Genomic DNA, 21734 nt, shown 5'->3' on the forward strand with positions numbered 1-21734 from the left:
GTCTCCTTCAACTGCCCGTAGCTTGTGTAGGCCTTAGGCCTATGTCTCATCAGAGAAAACGGACGAACCAAACGTTTTAGTTTAGTCAGCCATGCCTCCACAGCCCAGCCTTCCCAGTTCTTAAATTCAGTTTAATGACCTTACGGGTGCCTTTGCCAGTAAGGTCAGTGTAGAACTTCATATCATTGAATTTGAAACTAACGCAACAAACAGTTTCAGAAATAACTTATTATCTCCCTTTTGGACATTTTTATATAATAAGTTTATTTAGGCACAGGAACACACAAGTATAGTTGTTATACATAGTGTAAATTACTTAGGATAACTCAAAAAAAAGTCAGAGAAAGTGACTTATTTTCAATGGGTTATCTCAAATTAACTCCTTCAATGGAGCAAAATAAAATAACATCTTCGCCCACGTCCAAAATAAAATAACATCTTCGCCCACGTCCAAAATAAAATAACATCTTCGCCCACGTCCAAAATAAAATAACATCTTCGCCCACGTCAAAAATAAAATAACATCTTCGCCCACGTCAAAAATAAAATAACATCTTCACCCACGTCCAAAATAACATCTTCGCCCACGTCCAAAATAAAATAACATCTTCGCCCACGTCAAAAATAAAATAGCATCTTCGCCCACGTCCAAAATAAAATAACATCTTCACCCACGTCCAAAATAACATCTTCGCCCACGTCAAAAATAAAATAACATCTTCGCCCACGTCAAAAATAAAATAACATCTTCGCCCACGTCAAAAATAAAATAACATCTTCGCCCACGTCAAAAATAAAATAACATCTTCGCCCACGTCAAAAATAAAATAACATCTTCGCCCACGTCAAAAATAAAATAACATCTTCGCCCACGTCAAAAATAAAATAACATCTTCGCCCACGTCAAAAATAAAATAACATCTTCGCCCACGTCAAAAATAAAATAACATCTTCGCCCACGTCAAAAATAAAATAACATCTTCGCCCACGTCATGCCGGCCTAAGACCATTTTTTTCCTTCCACAACTCATTAATTGTCCTTTTTTTAAAGGCAATGTCGAGAGAAAATCACTTTTCCAGCACGTCCTCTTTCTGGATTACACGTCATGTCTGTTAAAACAATGATTCGGCATTTTCCAAAATGATTGTTTACACACTATCTTCCCGGGACTGACCTCCAGTTCTTTGAATCAAACCTGATTAGATCCCCTTTTCCAGGTTTATTGATTCGTAATGAAAAAATTCTTAATAATAATAATAATATCATTAATAATAGTAATAATAATATCATTAATAATAATAATAATAATAATAATATCATTAATAATAATAATAATAATAATTATAATATCATTAATAATAATAATAATAATAATATCATTAATAATAATAATTATATTAATATCATTATATTATCATCAATAATAATAATTATATTAATATCATTAACTATATTATCATTAATAATAATAATTATTATTATTATTATAATTTTGGTATAAACATGATTGTTATTCCATTTTTATCAGCTATACTTTTGCTATATAATATTTACAAACTTTCTCAATTACTTATTTCTTTACCTCTACTAAAATAACCTCAAAAACGGTATGAATTTGTAAAACAAAAAATTTCGGTTTTATGCTGATTATATTAATGTGATTAATACAGTTAGTGCGATTACAATTTGTATTGGTTTTGCTGGGAGGAGAGGTCGATAGAGAAGGGAGGAAATGAATTAGGAAGATTAAGAAAAGGATGTTAGAAAGGGAGATGAGGATGAGGGGAAAAGGGGGAAGAAGGGTGAGGAGTGAGTTTGAGGGGGAAGGGAAAGATGGAGGATTGTGGAAAGAGGAAGATGAGAAGGAAGATTGGAGTAGGAAGATGGAGAATAAGAAGAAGAAGAGGGAAATTAAGAAAAGAGGAAATGAGAGTAAGGAAGAGGGAGAGAATGGGCAAAATTAGAGGAGGATGGGAAAGAGGAGAGGAGGTTAGCTGGAGAGATGAGAAGGAAGAGGAAGAAAAGGTAAAGGAAGAGGAATAGAAGGGGAAGGAAGAAAGGAGGGGGAACAAATAGTAAGAGGAGGTGAGAGAAAAAGCAAGAGGAGGAGAAGAAAACCAAGAGGAGGGGAAGAAAACCAAGAGGAGGGGAGGAAGAGAAGGAGAGGAAAAGGAAGAGGAGGGGAGGAAGAGAAGGAGAGGAAAAAGAAGAGGAAGAGGAGGGGAGGAAGAGAAAGAGGAAGGGAGGAAGAGCAAGATGAAGAAAGAGCAAGAGGAAAGGAGGAATATAAAGAGCAAAGGATTCCCGTAGCAGGTGTCAATGTATTTCGACTCTCCCGTTATTGCTCATCATTATTCTTAAGCTGGCTAGGAAGTGTTGCCCTCATCCGTGTCTCCTCCTTTATTCTTACCTTTGTTTTCCTCCTCATTCTTCTTCTTCTTCTTCTTCTTCTTCTTCTCTCTCTCTCTCTCTCTCTCTCTCTCTCTCTCTCTCTCTCTCTCTCTCTCTCTCTCTCTCTCACTTACATCTCACTTACTCTTTCCCTGTAGTCATCCTCTTTCTACTTCCTCTTCTTTCTCCCTCCTTCACTCTTCCTCCTTTCTATTCTCACTTCATTTCAGTTATCTCTTCTTCTTCTCTTTTCTCTTTCTTCTCTCTCGGATTTCTCCCTTCCTCTTCCTTCTCTTCCTTCCTTTTTCCCATTTTTCCATTTTTTCCTCATTTTTATTGTTAGGTAGATGAACACAAGAGTGACTAGTGAGACATTTTAGTAAGGCAACGTTTCGCTCATCAAGATAAAGCTCCTGGAGAGCGAAACATAGCGGTAATCAATGTCCCATGAGTTGCTCTGTAGTGATCATCTACTTTAAAAATTGTCGGAAATTTAATCAGCAATTAGATACCTGATTTTCCGTCATTTTCTTCTTCCTGTTACTTTTCCGCCGCCATTTTTTTTCTGTTTTGTTCTTGCATGACTCGGAGTTAGGCGCTCTGGTGTGAATGTTAGAGAAGACACATTTCCTCTCTTACATGGGCCGTAGATAGGAAGGTAGCTCTGAGGGTCGCTCTTGCATGAGCCGTAGATAGGAAGGCAGCTCTGAGAGTCGCTCTTGCATGAACAGGAAACAGAAACCAGCTCTGATGATCCTTCTCGCGTGAACCCGAGATAGAAATGCAGCTCTGAGGATCATTCTTGTGTGAGCTTTAATTAGCAATACGCAACGAAGACCGCTCCTGAGTGAGCTGCAGATACCAACACACTGCCGCACCTGAGTGAGCTGCAGATACCAACACACTGCAGCACCTGAGTAAGCTGCAGATACCAACACACTGCCGCACCTGAGTGAGCTGCAGATACCAACACACTGCCGCACCTGAGTGAGCTGCAGATACCAACACACTGCCGCTCCTGAGTGAGCTGCTGATATCAACACAGTTCTGACGCTCCTGAATGTTTTCAAGATAGCAACACGCGCTGAGGGCTGCTCGATCCTGACGCCGCAAGAGTCAGAAATCCTTTCAGAAATCCTCGTACGCCGTCTGCAATATTCGGCCGGGATGGGAACGAGCGAGCGGCCGTAATAAAGTGGCCAAATGTGCTCAGTGTGGCCAAATATTAAGCCCGGGCCACCACGCTTGGCCCCCCGCCAGCCACAGCTCCTACGGTATGTGGAACCTGCTACCCTAGCGGCCACCGCACACATCAGTGGCCACTCTACTGGCCACACCTGCGGCACTGGCGGTCACAGGCCACACCTTTACCCACACTACCCCTCCACATGCACTCCATTATCTTCCAACCACTGCTTAATATCATAATAATATAAGGGAATTTTTAGAATACGTATTTCTCCCTAGGAGGAATAATAGCTAGAACTGAGTATGCTACAAACTCTAATCACACAATAGAGCGGAAAAGTAATGTGAAGGACCTGGGAGTGGTAATGTCTGAGAATCTCACCTTCAAGGATCACAGCAGTGCCACTATCACATCTGCGAGGAAACTGATAGGGTGGATAATGAGAACATTCAAGACAAGAGATGCCAAATCAATGATGATCATTTTTAAATCACTTGTTACCTCTAAACTGGAATACTGCTGTACATTAACGTCTCCATTCAAGGCACGTGAAACTGCAGATCTTGAGAATGTACAGAGAACCTTTAATGCAAATATAATTTCCATCAAACACCTTAACTACTGGGAACGCATGAAAGCACTTGTACTCACTGGAGCGCAGGCGAGAGAGGTATATTATCTACACATGGAAGATTCTGGAGGGACTGGTCCCTAATCTGCACACAGAAATCACTTCCTACGAAAGTAAGACTTGGCAGGCGATGCAACATATCCCCAGTGAAAAGTAGGGGCGTCATTAGTACACTAAGAGAAAACACAATAAGTGTCCGGGGTCCAAGACTGTTCAACAGCCTCCCACCAACCATAAGGGGAATTACCAATAGACCAATGGTTGTCGTCAGGAGGGGGCTGGACAGCTACCTAAAGTTAGTGCCGGATCAGGCAGGCTGTGGTTCGTAGGTTGAACTAGGTGCGGCCAGCAGTAACAGCCTCGTTGATCAGGCCCTGATCCACCAGGCATGGTCATGGACCGGGCCGCGGGGGGCGTTGATCCTCGGAATACCCTCCAGGTAAAACATGAGGTAAGGATGGAGAACGGGGAGAGAAAGAAAAAGAGAGAGAAAGAGAGGAAGAGAGAGAGAGTACGAGAAATGAGAAAGAGAGAGAGAGGAAGAGAGAGAGAGAGAATGAGAAATGAGAAAGAGAGGAAGAGAGATAGAGAGAGAGAGAGAGAGAGAGAGAGAGAGACAAAGAGAGAGAGAGAGAGAGAGAGACAAAGAGAGAGAGTACGAGCTCATCATAATTGCTTCCCCAGGCTTCAAGGTAGCTAACCTGTCTTATACAAACGAAACTCTTCACCTCTCGTTATAAAAAGCGAAAATTAATCGTTTGTTCACTGTGTTTGTGCCTTGCTATCTCAGGAAACATTAATACAACAAATACAACTACTAGTACTACAACTTCTACTACTACTTCACTTACCCCTGCAACTGCATGTGCACTTAAATGTGTTTATATGAACACTAACATGTGAACATATATGTGTACTTCCATGTGTACGCTCCCACACACTTACCTGTAAAATAGAAAGAATATAAATAAGTGATGAAATAATAATAGCTTTTACTACTGCTAATGCTATTAATAATAATGGTAATATATATATATATATATATATATATATATATATATATATATATATATATATATATATATATTTTCAACAAGTCGGCCGTCTCCCACCGAGGCAGGGTGACCCAAAAAAGAAAGCAAATCCCCAAAAAGAAAATACTTTCATCATCATTCAACACTTTCACCTCACACATTATCACTGTTTTTGCAGAGGTGCCCAGAATACAACAGTTTAGAAGCATATACGTATAAAGATACACAACATATCCCTCCAAACTGCCAATATCCCAAACCCCTCCTTTAAAGTGCAGGCATTGTACTTCCCATTTCCAGGACTCAAGTCCGACTATATGAAAATAACCGGTTTCCCTGAATCCCTTCACTAAATATTACCCTGCTCACACTCCAACAGATCGTCAGGTCCCAAGTACTATTTGTCTCCATTCACTCCTATCTAACACGCTCACGCACGCTTGCTGGAAGTCCACGCCCCTCGCCCACAATATATATACTATATATATATACTATATATATATATATAAATATATATATATATATACATGTATATATATATATATATATATATATATATATATTTGTGTAGTGATGTCTGTGACCTGGCAAGGCAGCTCTGGAATAAATGAATCTGAATGTTTTTTTTCTGCGGGGGAGAGGGAATCATCCCACTTTTGTTTGAGATAGCTACAGGATTAAAAAAAATAGCAATTGCAACAAAATTTTTACAAGAGAAAATTGAGTGAGAGTTACTTTTTTTTCGGGGGGGAGATCTTACCTTTGTTTGAGACAGTAATAGAAAAATTCAACAACAGCAACAAAGTTCTGGCAAGAGAAAACCGAGTGAGATTTACAGGAGAGGAGAGAAAACAAGAAACCTGACGAGGTGACAGAAGTTAAAATGTAATGTTTGTCATTTGAAGAAAATTTAAAAAAAAAAGGGGGGGGGTGAACGCGATGGAGTATCTTCCGCCGTGATCAATTGAGCAAAATTTCTAGTCTTCATCACAACTTTGGCGTCCAATCTAACTTTTGCAACAAACTACAGGCCCACTGGAACGGAACGAGCTATCTGGGCTTCCAAAAAATTCCAGACGCCTTCCATCTTCCATACTCCCTTCTCTCTCCCCCCCCTTCTCCCTACAAGTCCTCCTTCTCTCTTACCCTAACCACCCCCTTCTCACCCCTACTCCATTATCCCTTTTTTTCCCCCCAAAGGTCCTTCTGTCTTTCATGTTCCTGTCTTCCCTACGTCCCTCTCTGCACGACTCTCATTCCATCCAATCTTTCCTCCTCTACTTTTCCCTCTCTCACCAATTCCTCCTTCCTCGTGTCCCTCCCCCCCTCCATGTCACCTCACGCTTCCCCTTACCCTCAGGCAATACTCTCTACTTGCCTCCCTCCCTCCCTCCTTCCTTTCCAACCCCTGCTAAATTTTTGGGGCCGGAGGCTTTATTCTCGTACGTTGTTTTTAGAATTGGAAAAGTTGATGAAATTTGAGTGAGTTTCTTTTAAAAGTTAAGTATAAAGTTCTCTCTTTTTCGACGGAAGGGGAGAGAAGAGAGAGATATAGAGAGAAATGATTTGATTATATATATATATATATATATATATATATATATATATATATATATATATATATATATATATATATATATATATATATTTCACCCCTTTCCATTCAGCTAAACCCTTGTAATCTTACTTGACCCCAGCCTCACTTCCCTTACAAAAATGTCTAACACATCTTGTAGATGCTGGAGGTCGCTGCTCCACACATACCGGGCAGATTAAACGTGTGAGAGACATACGTAATTGTTGGGCGGCAGCGGCCGCCATGATGAAATATTTGAATTCTTGAGGAAGCCAGCGTTTGCCCAAGCCTCCGGTATTTTTTTTTCACTTGTTCGTTCGTTCCTTACAAGCCGTGGCTTAACAATTTAAACGTAGTAGGCAATGCTAAAATTATTAAAAATCTTATTGTCTATCAACTGGACATTTCTTTTCGTAGTTAACAATTTATAAAATATTATGGCTGATAAACATGAGCTCTTGAAGGTTTCTTCGGGCAACTTCTGTGAGCAATAGCAACTGAAAGAGAGTAAACTCTTCGCATTTCCCCATAGCAAGAACAAGCATAAATGTCTTGGGAATACACACTCACGTACAAGCAGAAACATCGATAAGTACAACTTTACGGAAATAATTGCTTAATCTTCTGCTAATCCCTTGAAATACATAATCGCATGGCACGAACCAATCGCGTCACATCGTGGAGAGAAGAGTCACCGAGTCGAGCAGTAGATGACAAAGATACATGAAACAGCATTAGCATTTATACCAGTAACACATCGCTCAAGGGGATCTTAAATTAACCTTGAAGAATCTTTTCTCTTGGGAAACAATGATATGATAGAAGCTTACGCTGTTTCATTTGACTTCGTCCTCAGTCAGTCACTGACGTACATGGCTGATAGTCTAGGGAACTTCTTTTCAGAGACAAAGCAAAAAGCATTTTAGAAATTATACATTTTGCAGTATATTACGCCTGCAAGGAACCAGCACCTGTATGGAGCCAGCATCTGCATAAAGCCAGCATCTGCATGGGGCCAGCACCTGCATGAAGCCAACACTTGCATGGAGCCAGCATCTGCATGGAGCCAGCACCTGCATGGAGCCAGCACCTGCATGGAGCCAGCACTTGCATGGAGCCAGCACCTGCATGGAGCCAGCACTTGCATGGAGCCAGCACCTGCATGGAGCCAGCTAAAACACGTACATGAGTCACAAGGATGTTAGGCTGATTTTTTTTTAATTGGAAGATACTGTAAAGGCTCCTGAAGACAGTTCTTGATCAGTCCGGCTGTAGTGGATACTCTGGACTTTGAGCGGCTTTCGCCAACAGCCTGGTTCATTAGTCCATCCACTAGGACCTTGACCGGATCGCGGGGGCGATGACCCCTCACAACGCTCTCCACGAGAACTCCAGGTAGGTAAATTTATTGAGCTAATTCCCAAAACTTCATGGGAAAATCTATTTACATTCGTTGCTCCTTGTTAACCTATCAGCAAATAGGTACCTGCATGTTGGTTGATTGCTGTGGGTAGCATCATGGGGGAGGTAGCATACAGCAGGCAGGGGCGGGCTTTGAAATGAGCTGAGGTAGGATAATAGCTCCTGTCCTGTAAATTAAATTAATCCGAGTAAAAAAAAAATAAACGGTGACAGTAAGATGCTGTGACGGCAACACTGCAGTCTTGCCTCTGCGCGTTGTGTACAAGGACTTTATTCCTCGCTAATTGGAATATGTAACAGTTTAGCGCGATTAGCGGAGGGCGTCTCAGGTGTGGCTGACAAGCAATGGTGCAGCATCAGCAGCAGAGATCTGGCAAGGCAGAGGCTGGTAACGACGCCCCGGCGCTAATGACATGACAACACGCACTACAGTATTCAAACCGAAAGCCTGAGCCGCTACAAGCTGTTTAATCTCCAGAAGACTTGGCGAGATATGACGTACTCGTTGCAAAACAAGATTTTATTGGGACAACATTTCGCTCTCTGTAGAGCTGTATTATGTTTTGACTATAATATTCTGTCTTTCCTCATCTTTGGTGGTAACGCAACATTTGGATCCACCTGGAGCAGAATTTCCAGTTTTCACTGGCAGCACAGGGCAGTTGATGCAAAATAAGAGGTAAACATTTCTGTGGAACTCTAGATAACAAACGACGTTTGCTAACGATAAGTATTAGACAACTGGATTTTCGTGCAGACTCAATAATCTGAGCGAGACTCGCTTTCTTAGCTATTATCGCTGTCGTCAGTAAGATCCACTAACAAATGAAAAGAGCAAAAATAATCTACAGAAAATGTACTTACGAGATTCCTGAGAGTAGTAATTCCCATCCTTTTCGTGTGCGAGGTCACCTTTATAATGCAATCAAATTTTAGCAGACCTCCACGTGCTAATGGTCGCAGTTTTAGGCTCCGATAAATGAGAAAATCAAGCGATGATTGACTGAAAGAACAATACATGCTTCGAAACTTAACGGACCCCTTAAAATAAGTTTGCGGCCACCTCAGAGGAAGCTTAAACCTGAAAGGAAAAGGAAGAACTGACGGAGAACCAGATTTTTTGCTTGTAATAGTAAGACTACAATATATTTTAAGACTACAATTTTAAGCAAAATAAACAAAATTACCAAAAGCTTGTTGTTAGAAGAAAACAATGCAAGTGGCTGATATAGAAGAGATGGCTTGGAGTAGAGCTAAGGAGAGTAGGAGTGGGTTTGGGTGAATGGTTTTTGAAATAGACGTACCCAAGCCTGAGAATATTGAGGACTGATGGATGAGAAGGATTGTTTATTGTTAAGAACAGTGTAGACTGATAGTGAGATGGTCCAAAATAGGAACACTAGGGGTTCTTGACGACTGAGAAGAGTGTGGGTTAATAAATGACCTGCTTAAGAAGAAAAAAAAAAAAAGGAACGAAAGGACGTCAGAAGAAGGAAAAAGAGCAAGTGAAACGTAAATGAGAGCAAGGGAAGGAAAAGGACAACAGAGGAACGAAAATGATGATAGAGAGACGAAAGTGACAGCAGGGAATGGTGTGAGTATGTAGGCTGAGATGGGAAGACGTCTGGCTACTGTTATCAAGGTGGTCCACCTGTTCACCCCCCACCACCCCAACCCACCAACACCAACCCCTTCCCCTCCTACTCCACCAACAAACACCGCCCCCACCCCAACCAGCCCGATCACATTCTAACCCCTCCCTCCTCCTGTCCCTCCACACCTATCCTCTTACACTTTCAGAGAGGAACTGAAAAAAAAGAAGGCAGAGATGAGTGTATGAGAGAGAGAGAGAGAGAGAGAGAGAGAGAGAGAGAGAGAGAGAGAGAGAGAGAGAGAGAGAGAGAGAGAAATTTGACTCCAAACTAACCATGAAGAACCATGTTGTAAATCTAGGAAACAAGGCAGCCAGGAAGCTTACAGCACTTCGCCGTATCTCGCATCTGCTTGACAGTAGGGGTTGCAAGATTCTGTACGAGGCACAAGTACGCTCACACCTTGAGTATGCTCCACTTTCTTGGTTTGCCTGCCCCCCCCCCCTCTCATCTGCGACTGTTTGACAGAGTGGAGAACAGAGCAAGACGTCTCATCTGTCGCCAGGACCCATCCTGGATAGATCTGTCATTTCAGCAGAGCCTTCAACACAGAAGGGATGTGGGTGGCCTTACTGTTATGTATAAGGCCAATATTGTCAAAGTACAACACTTGGATCCACTTCGAGGACAGCGTGAAACAAGCTTTTATGCCACAAGACGGGCAGAAAGCAGCAACTTCACTCTGGCTGTACCCTTCTCCAGAACATCACTCCATCTGAGATCATATATACCCAGGATAACTCGAGTATGGAACACATTCGTACAGCATAATGATGTCAACGAGATAACGTCAGTTGATCAAATGAAAATGCTGGCCCACAGATGGCTCCAACTTCATCCTGTTCCCTACTTGTTTGTCTCATAACAATAAAAATGCTTTCATATGAGCTGATGTAGGTAACAGCTCTTAGCTTGCCAATAAAGTTAGGAATCCTTAACCTGTAAATAGCTTGTCAATAAAACTAGGGATCCTTAACCTTGTCAAACCCTGTGTAATAGAGAGAGAGAGAGAGAGAGAGAGAGACATGGGAATATCTGAGAATGCTACTAAGAAGAACTGCCTACGTCATTCTAATTTAAAGATTCTCAAGTATTATCCAGATATTTAAGACAAGGACAGTGAAGCAGAAAACTCTCTCTACTCATCCTCCAATTCCGGCATAAAACATGAAGAAAATGCGCAAAACCATATCGAGAAAAAAGATACAGAATTTAGAAGGGAGAGAATTGGATGGCAGGCACGGACTACAAACTACCTCCACTTTTTAGTACAACGTTCTTTTTAGTACTTTTTAGTTCATTTTAGTACATTGTTACGTCACAGAGTTGCCTGTACCAGAATTTCCACTTCCAGTTACTAATAATTTTGCTTCTAGTTACCTTGGTGGAGTTACAGGCGAACAACTGGATATCCTGAGCAGCGTCTGAACAAAAGTTTGGATATCGGTGGCTACTATTATGGTTACCATAACTACCACCGTTACTTCCATTTCTTCCACAACATTACTAACTTGGGTGCCTGCTTGTTAAGTGTTCGTCTTCATGTAGTTGATAATCATCAGAATCCGATGATTACCGTTTGTCCCGCATGGTATGTGTTGCATCCTTTGTTTTGCAAAGTGCTTGTCCCACTGGTTCTTTTAATGACTGAATTGTTTTCGTGTTTACAGAGTCTGCAGGAAGTTTGCTCCATTCTGTTGTCATTTTGCTTGCTAAGTTAAATTTTACGCTAGTTCATGTTGCATCTCTTGCCTCGAAGTTTTATTCAATTGGAGAGATATATATATAGAGAGAGAAAATGTCCTGTAAAGCTAACCAGACTCTGCGAGATACACACACACACACACACACACACACACGCACACACGCACACACACACACACACACACACACACACACACACACACACGCACACACACACACACACACACACACACACACACACACACACACACACACACACACACACACACACACACTCACACACACACACACACACACACACACACACACACACACACACGATAACTTATGCAAACTTGGCTTTTCATTTTTGCCTGTGTGCGAGAAACTCGCCGTCTGAGAGCACCAGCTCACTCTATTTACTCTCAAGAAAATCAGTCATCATTTATATTCATGGGAAATATTCCGAGGAGGAAGGGAGCCAGGCATCTCTGCTACCACCACCGCTACCACCACCACCACAACCACCGCCACCACCACCACCACCACAACCACCACCACAACCACCACCACAACCACCACCACCACAACCACCACCACAACCACTACCACAACCACAACCACCACTACCACCATTGCCGCATATCCATATCATAATTCCTGATATATTCTTTCATTCATTAGTTCTTTTATTCTGACTTACGTGTTTTTGCAACGTTCTTAAGTATTTTAGTGATATTTTCCATTAATATCTTTTACTGTTTAATCATAACAGTAATACTAATTATGTAAGATACTGTGAAATGAACACATGGTTTTGATTAATACGCTCAAGCATTAAACCAGCGGGTTTAACGCTGGAATATATTAATTAGAGGTAATCAGGTTTGGTGCAAGGGAAGATAGCTCCAGTTTTTTTGATGGACCATCCTTCGCCAGCATCCAGACACCTCAGTGGAAGTGTACACAGGGTTGAATAGTGATGATATAAGCTGTCTGATGCTGTTTAGAGAAGATAGTTATGGTTAAGAAGTAAAGATGAATGAGTGGGAACAAGAGGCATACTAGAAGACATGAAAAAGTTGATTTCAGAAGTGATATGCCAACTCCCAATCTTGGAAACAAACAAGGGAAGACTTCTCTGGCACGACATACATTGTAAAGACTTCACGACATTACCCTTTTTTTTTTTTTACACAGGGTTTGACAAGGTTAAGGATCCCTAGCTTTATTGACAAGCTATTTACAGGTTAAGGATTCCTAACTTTATTGGCAAGCTAAGAGCTGTTACCTACATCAGCTCATTTGAAAGCTACCACTACTTCTCCACTTCTTTCTTTCTTCCTCTCTATGTCCCGTCCCTGTCCCTGGCTCTGTCGGCTTCGTGTGTTAGTGTGACTAGTTAATGGTCCAAGTCGGACCGAAACGTCGTCATAAGCTTCTATGTGTGGTTTATTTGTGTATTATTCCAGGGTCTCCTAATATTACCCAGAAAATATGAATAAGGAAAGACAAATATTTTAGAATAAATTCTATTGAGGACAATATTTTTTATCTCGATGTAGCTCTAAACAGAGAAGAAAAAATCTCAAAATAAGTTTGCGTCATCCGTCGTTCCTTCAGGATATGAAGGATTCCATTCCGTCAGATCTCCTGATTCTCCTACTAAGGGATCACTGAAGAAACAAGGAGGATGAGGGAGAAGGAGAGGGATATGTCAGAATGGGAAGGAGAGATGTGAAAGATGGAAGGAGAGGAAGAACCATTCGAGAGATGAGGGGAGTAGGGAGGATTAAGAGGAGAGAGAGAGAGAGAGAGAGAGAGAGAGAGAAATGAGAATACAGAGGAAGATAAAGAGATAATTGATAGAGTATTAGGAGACAAAGAGAGGCAGGACGGAGGGAGAGAACGTAAAGAAGGAAATGTTGCTGTTGAAAGAGAGAGAGAGAGAGAGAGAGAGAGAGAGAGTAAAAGAGAAAGAGAGAGAGGTGGGCGTTGCAGAAGGAAGTAGGAGAGACACGTGGTCATGATTTTATGATGCAATAATATCCAGTAATAGTCCCGTCTCAACGCTGCAAAAATTAGTGCAACAGGTACCGTGGCCTTATGTGTGTGTGTGTGTGTGTGTGTGTGTGTGTGTGTGTGTGTGTGTGTGTGTGTGTGTGTGTGAGAGAGAGAGAGAGAGAGAAACACACCTTTCAGTGTATAAAACGTGTGTTCTCCATAACCTCCCCACAACATCATATCTAACAGCAGTTCCCTCTCTCTTCAGATTCGACCCCTTTAAATTGCAGGCATGTCGTACGGTCTAATATTAGCCACTTGGGTGCTTAGCTAAGTACAGAATCAATTAACATTATGACCTCGGTTACGTCTTGGCACTTAACTATGTTTAAATCGTAATTCATTCCCTTCATAAAACTGAGCACAGATTGCTTGCGTTACAGTTCAGTTCTGAAGCAACTCTCATTGCTTGAATTAAATCTTTACACTCTTCGTTTTTCAAATCGAACGGGATTAAAATATATATGTGTGAGAAAAATTATCCAGTTCAATTAAAAAGAAAATTTAGGTAAAGCTATAGGGTATCGTCTTTTTTCAATACTGGTTTGGGGTCAGACCCAATTCGTGTGTCCAAGAGAGAGGGTATGCGGGAGCCGCTCCAACAACCTCAAACGAACCAATCTGGGAGAGCTTCGAAACGCTGCTGAAAGCAATTCGCGTGTGTATCGTGAGTTTTATTGAGTAGTAACTCATTGTTCGTGGCGTCACACCCTCGCACAAGAAGCTATGGCGTCTTCATCACGTCTATACTCATAGCCTTTTTTTTTTCTTTTTCTTTTCCCCTTTATTTTAAAACGATTCATAAAGGATATCGTCAATATCGATCCATGATTTCTTATACAGGTGAAGGGGTTCGGTTTTTGAACGAAGCACGTAGCACGTCTGAAGGGATTCGAACCACAGACGTTTTAATTCCTTGCTGTGTCGTGGTAGGGTTGGAATGCTAACTTATTAAGATTGCATCAATAAACTACTTTTTTTTTCTCCGTCTTTCCTTGTCTATCTGTTCTCTGTCTCTAGCGTGCGAGAACCACTTGGGTAAGTTCAGATGTCCCAGTAGTTCTCAGATAAAACTAGCGCTCGGGACGGTCTCAGTGTTTTGCGTTTACGACTCGTTGATGGGATCGTTCTAATACGCCACTCACCCTCTTGTCATACGCCGGGGAATTAGCTCATTCTTATGTTATTTACGTCGTGCATTTTCCTAATAAGCTACTTCCTATGTATCCTCTTTTCGGGGTTCTTGCTGCCTCTTTCGGGCTAGTGAAAGGGATTCTTGCTGCCTCGTCTTACTGTTTCTTTTGGGAGCTCAAAAACAGTAACAGATAAATAATGTTTACAGACAGCTCACAGCGCTGAAAAATACAACCAGCGAGGAAAGAAGGAAAATATTGGAGACTCCCTGGACTGCTGACAGCAGGAAAAAGAGGAGACATAATAAAACGATGCTATAAAATTTATAAAAAAAATAAGAGGTCAAATGAAAAGTGAGACGAAATTTGTGCCGGCATAATACTAGCAAATATTACTTCATGAATAAAATGGTAGAATCACTGGAAACGAAAAGAAAATATATGACTTTATATGACTAAACACTTAAGATGAGAAATATCTGTAATTTCTAATAGATAATTCTCATTCTCTTTTTTTTCTCTCTTTCTCTCTCCTTAAAATAGGCAATAACCAACAGGTAATTGCTAACACTAATACAGATGATAATACTGAATAAGTGGTTACATACACACTTCCTTAGTCTCGAAAGTAGCTAAATTAATAAGTAACGGAGGCAAGTTCTATACACAGTTTCATAGGAAAGTATGACAGGGCCCGAGAAACCAAGAATTAATAATGGCACTAAGAAGTGAAGCGAGGAGCTGTGAATCGACCCTCGTAAAGATAACTCGGTTACTACAAACACACACAAAAGCCTGTAAATCTTGCCAGCGGGGTTGCCTCATTTGCAATTTATAATATTCTTTATTACGGTGGATGCCGTGAAGGGCTCTTGATCCAGTGAATTAGACCTGCCCTCTCCTTCCTGGGATCAAATATGATTACCTATTATTTACCAGGTGCTGTATAACGTCTACGGGTTTAGCATTTCTACATGAATTTAATGATAATGATACATAAGTATCTGTCTTGAGCGTTCCGTGGTCAGTACCGCTCACTAATGTGGATCATAAAACGCAATCCATCCAAGGCAAGTATTTTCACTCTCAACTTCATATGCAACAATGGTGCATTGAGCTGTTATGATTGTGAGATAATGCAGCATAGCAGAGCGGGTTAAGTCATTTGCAAGGGCGTGCAACATAGTATGTCAAGGCACTTATTGTACATTATATTCACGCAGAAGAGCTAAACCAATAATTGACATTCAGCATTTGGGGAATGAGAGGCACTCAGGTTTGTTCTGAGTACTGGAAGGATACCTCTAATTCCCTGGATCAAGTGCCCATCACCTGTATCAAGTGAAGCTCCATAACGCATCAAAGCACTCGATTAATTAGTCACCTATGCAAAGCTCATGTATGGTGTTGTGAATATGATTTAAAAGAAGCTCTCAGTCAACTCACAGTCAACCCACAATTTAGAGAAGATACTTTATATGACGTTTATCAAGTCACTTGATAATGGCTCAGAGTGGACCGAGAAACAGTCAGAAGTTTCCTCTCTGAATTATGAGTTACTTGTGTAACGCTCCGGCCACGATATTGTGATTTTTATATTCTTTTTTCTCGGCCACTGTTAACTCTCCCTCCCTACAATTGCTGTGGAATTTATTTATCTCGTGAGTCTTCTAAGTGTTTGTGTCTGGTGATGTGTGTAGGGTTGACTACATATAACATCACTATCCTTACCACTGTACCCATTACCAACAGAATATGTATCAACAGTTCATGTATCAACAGTTCATGTATCAACAGTTCATGTATCAACAGTTTATGTATCAACAGCTCCTCAACCACAGTCAGCAGTACCTCTACCACAACTATTCCTTTTTTTATGTTTTCATCAGAATTATCCCAAGTAAAGAATATTTTCATGATGTCTGAAGTACTATATAACATAGAGTCTACTGCAAGTGGTAAACAGGGAATTCTAACCGCAAAGTTGTTCCAATGTTGCAGTGATTAATAAGGACTGTGCTGATTATCCTCCGGTAGGACTACACTACCACCACCGCTGACACCTTTACCACAACCACTAATACACCCAATCACTCCACCACCAGCACTACCCCCACTACCACCACCACTACCCCGACTACCACCACAAATACTTCCACTCCCCCCTCCCACCATCAGAACAGTCGTGGGACCGGTCTGAAAACTACGGCAGCTGTGTGCTGCTGCTGTGACACCCAAGATGGAGGCGAATTCCCTACACCGGTTTAGCGATTGCGTGTGTGTGTGTGGTGTGGTGTGTGTGTGTGTGTGTGTGTGTGTACTCACCTAGTTGTACTCACCTAGTTGAGGTTGCGGGGGTCGAGTCCGAGCTCCTGGCCCCGCCTCTTCACTGATCGCTACTAGGTCACTCTCCCTGAGCCGTGAGCTTTATCGTACCTCTGCTTAAAGCTATGTATGGATCCTGCCTCCACTACATCGCTTCCCAAACTATTCCACTTACTGACTACTCTGTGGCTGAAGAAATACTTCCTAACATCCCTGTGATTCATCTGTGTCTTTAGCTTCCAACTGTGTCCCCTTGTTACTGTGTCCAATCTCTGGAACATCCTGTTTTTGTCCACCTTGTCAATTCCTCTCAGTATTTTGTATGTCGTTATCATGTCCCCCCTATCTCTCCTGTCCTCCAGTGTCGTCAGGTTGATTTCCCTTAACCTCTCCTCGTAGGACATACCTCTTAGCTCTGGGACTAGTCTTGTTGCAAACCTTTGCACTTTCTCTAGTTTCTTTACGTGCTTGGCTAGGTGTGGGTTCCAAACTGGTGCCGCATACTCCAATATGGGCCTAACGTATACGGTGTACAGGGTCCTGAACGATTCCTTATTAAGATGTCGGAATGCTGTTCTGAGGTTTGCTAGGCGCCCATATGCTGCAGCAGTTATTTGGTTGATGTGCGCTTCAGGAGATGTGCCTGGTGTTATACTCACCCCAAGATCTTTTTCCTTGAGTGAGGTTTGTAGTCTCTGACCCCCTAGACTGTACTCCGTCTGCGGCCTTCTTTGCCCTTCCCCAATCTTCATGACTTTGCACTTGGTGGGATTGAACTCCAGGAGCCAATTGCTGGACCAGTTCTGCAGCCTGTCCAGATCCCTTTGTAGTTCTGCCTGGTCTTCGATCGAGTGTATTCTTCTCATCAACTTCACGTCATCTGCAAACAGGGACACCTCAGAGTCTATTCCTTCCGTCATGTCGTTCACAAATACCAGAAACAGCACTGGTCCTAGGACTGACCCCTGCGGGACCCCGCTGGTCACAGGTGCCCACTCTGACACCTCGCCACGTACCATGACTCGCTGCTGTCTTCCTGACAAGTATTCCCTGATCCATTGTAGTGCCTTCCCTGTTATCCCTGCTTGGTCCTCCAGTTTTTGCACCAATCTCTTGTGTGGAACTGTGTCAAACGCCTTCTTGCAGTCCAAGAAAATGCAATCCACCCACCCCTCTCTCTCTTGTCTTACTGCTGTCACCATGTCATAGAACTCCAGTAGGTTTGTGACACAGGATTTCCCGTCCCTGAAACCATGCTGGCTGCTGTTGATGAGATCATTCCTTTCTAGGTGTTCCACCACTCTTCTCCTGATAATCTTCTCCATGATTTTGCATACTATACATGTCAGTGACACTGGTCTGTAGTTTAATGCTTCATGTCTGTCTCCTTTTTTAAAGATTGGGACTACATTTGCTGTCTTCCATGCCTCAGGCAATCTCCCGGTTTCGATAGATGTATTGAATATTGTTGTTAGGGGTACACATAGCGCCTCTGCTCCCTCTCTCAATACCCATGGGGAGATGTTATCTGGCCCCATTGCCTTTGAGGTATCTAGCTCACTCAGAAGCCTCTTCACTTCTTCCTCGGTTGTGTGCACTGTGTCCAGCACTTGGTGGTGTGCCCCACCTCTCCGTCTTTCTGGAGTCCCTTCTGTCTCCTCTGTGAACACTTCTTTGAATCTCTTGTTGAGTTCTTCACATACTTCCCGGTCATTTCCTGTTGTCTCTCCTCCTTCCTTCCTTAGCCTGATTACCTGGTCCTTGACTGTTGTTTTCCTCCTGATGTGGCTGTACAACAGTTTCGGGTCAGATTTGGCTTTCGCTGCTATGTCATTTTCATATTGTCTTTGGGCCTCCCTTCTTATCTGTGCATATTCATTTCTGGCTCTACGACTGTTCTCCTTATTCTCCTGGGTCCTTTGCCTTCTATATTTCTTCCATTCCCTAGCACACTTGGTTTTTGCCTCCCTGCACCTTTGGGTAAACCATGGGCTCATCCTGGCTTTTTCATTACTCCTGTTACCCTTGGGTACAAACCTCTCCTCAGCCTCCTTGCATTTTATTGCTACATATTCCATCATCTCATTAACTGGTTTCCCTGCCAGTTCTCTGTCCCACTGAACCCCGTTCAGGTAGTTCCTCATTCCTGTGTAGTCCCCTTTCTTGTAGTTTGGCTTCATTCGTCCTGGCCTTCCTGCTTCTCCCTCCACTTGTAGCTCTACTGTGTATTCGAAGCTTACAACCACATGGTCACTGGCCCCAAGGGGTCTTTCATATGTGATGTCCTCGATATCTGCACTACTGAAGGTGAATACTAAGTCCAGCCTTGCTGGTTCATCCTCTCCTCTCTCTCTTGTAGTGTCCCTTACGTGTTGGTACATGAAGTTCTCCAGTACCACCTCCATCATCTTAGCCCTCCAAGTATCTTGGCCCCCATGTGGGTCCAAGTTCTCCCAATCTATCTCCTTGTGGTTAAAGTCACCCATGATCAGGAGCTTTGCCCTGCATGCATGAGCTCTTCTGGCCACTCTAGCCAGTGTGTCAACCATCGCTCTATTGCTCTCGTCGTACTCTTGCCTTGGCCTCCTGCTGTTCTGTGGTGGGTTATACATCACTGCTATTACCACCTTGGGACCTCCAGAGTGAAGTGTTCCCACTATGTAATCACTTTCTTCTCCGCTATCTTCTCTCTCCAGCTCATCAAAATTCCAGCGATTTTTGATCAGCAACGCCACTCCTCCACCCCCCCTGTTCCCTCTGTCTTTCCTCAGGATTTGGTATCCCGTTGGAAAGATGGCATCTGTTATCATACCTGTAAGCTTGGTTTCTGTGAGAGCTATGATGTCCGGTGATGCTTCTTTGACTCTTTCTTGCCACTCCTCCCACTTATTTGTTATTCCATCAGCGTTTGTGTACCATACCTTCAGTTTCCTTTCCAACACTGTGGTTTGGGGGGCCTGTGAGGGTGGGAGACCTGGTGGCATACTGTGGGGTTCTATAGCTTGGTGTTGGGTGGAGGCTGTGGGTATGGATTGTAGGGTGTGTTGGGATGGTGTGATAGGTTGTGTGGTTCTGAGAGTAGTTGTGTGTGTGCTTGCCCTTGCTGTTCTGTCCTGCTCTGACTGACCTCTGCTGGTTCCCTCCTTGTCTCTTTTCCTAGCTCCTTTCGCTTTTTTGTCCTCTCCCTCAGCTGCTGTCGTTCTGATTTTGTTCTGTCTCTGTCTAGGAACACCCTCTTGTACTCTTCCGAGTATTTCAATCGTGGTTTCTCTTGGAGGATCCTGTTCCGCACTGTTTCCGTCCTGAGAATCAGCTTGATTGGTCGGTTTCTCACCTTCGAGTACCCCCCTATTCTCTGAAAATTTACAATCTCGTCCCTCTCTTCACCTATTTCTGTTATGATTTTCTCAATCTCCTTCCTTTCTTCCTGCTTCCTTTCAGTGTGTGTCCTTTCCTCTCTCTCCTGAAGCCCATGGATAAACACTGATTTTGCCCTTTCTTCCTCGCATTGCCTCACCCTCTGTGGCTCTGGATCCTGCCTGTGTGTGGTCAGTTTCTCCCTTGATTTTTCCAGTGGCTCTTGATAGCCTTGTTGTGCCTCAGCATTCGACCTATCACCCTCTCCATCTGCAACCAGTTGATCTTCCCTTTCACTCCTTGGTCCTCCTTGGCAGATTGATGTGGCCTTAGCATAATTCATAATTCCTTCCTTCCTGTTCAGCCTCGCAGCTTCATATGCTGTGTCTTCTCTGGTCACTGCCCCTGTAACTCGCTCCAGCCTATTTATCTCAACTTCTAGGACCCTTATCTTGGCTACTGCAGTTTCGACTTGTGCCTCCCAATTCTTTGTCTCCTTCTCCAACCACCTTTCCAATTTCACAGAGAGCTCTTTCTCCATTTTTTCAGAAAGCTCTCCTAATTTTCTCTCCCACTCTTGTTCCATCCTTTTCCACTGCTCCTCCATCCACTCCTCCCTACCCGAACCATTCTCATCTGATCCTTGGGTCCTGCGAGTCCCCACCATTTTTTTTTTTTTTTTTTTTTTTTTTTTTTTTTTTTTTTTTTTTTTTTTTAAGAGTAGGAGAGGGGAGAGTTAGAAGGGAAAATGGGGACGAGAGAGAGCAAGAGAGAGAGAGAGCAAGAGAGAGAGAGAGCAAGAGAAAGAGAGAGCAGGAGAGAGAGAGAGTAAGAGAGAGAGCAAGAGAGAGAGAGAGAGCAAGAGAGAGAAAAAGAGAGAGAGAGAGAGCAAGAGAGAGAGCAAGAGAGAGAGAGAGAGCAAGAGAGAGAGCAAGAGAGAGAGAGAGCAAGAGGGAGAGAGAGCAAGAGAGAGAGAGAGCAAGAGAGCGAGCAAGAGAGAGAGAGAGCAAGAGAGAGAGAGCAAGAGCAAGAGGGAGAGAGAGCAAGAGAGAGAGAGAGAGCAAGAGCGAGAGAGAGCAAGAGAGAGAGCAAGAGAGAGAGAGAGCAAGAGAGAGAGAGAGCAAGAGAGAGAGAGAGCAAGAGAGAGAGAGAGCAAGAGAGAGAGCAAAAGAGAGAGAGAGAGCAAGAGAGAGAGAGAGCAAGAGAGAGAGAGAGCAAGAGAGAGAGAGAGAGCAAGAGAGAGAGAGAGCAAGAGAGAGAGAGCAAGAGAGAGAGC

The 21734-nt window shown here is 42.8% G+C and overlaps 1 protein-coding gene across 8 annotated transcripts in view; it reads right to left on the reverse strand.

Annotated features, from left to right (window-relative positions):
- Nucleotides 1-21734, reverse strand: part of LOC128691401 (homeobox protein abdominal-B) — a 741469-nt gene that overhangs the window by 200615 nt on the left and 519120 nt on the right. Inside the window, exon 1 of one of the 8 annotated variants that reach the window (XM_070091540.1) lies at nt 16754-16890. The exons of the other annotated variants lie outside the window; for them this stretch is intronic. The gene's annotated coding sequence lies outside the window, so the exon portion shown is untranslated. Of the gene's footprint in view, nt 1-16753; nt 16891-21734 lie in introns of those variants that run through there. 8 annotated transcript variants of the gene reach the window in all.

This window comes from Cherax quadricarinatus, chromosome 36, assembly GCF_038502225.1.
Source record: "Cherax quadricarinatus isolate ZL_2023a chromosome 36, ASM3850222v1, whole genome shotgun sequence".
Taxonomy (NCBI): domain Eukaryota; kingdom Metazoa; phylum Arthropoda; class Malacostraca; order Decapoda; family Parastacidae; genus Cherax; species Cherax quadricarinatus.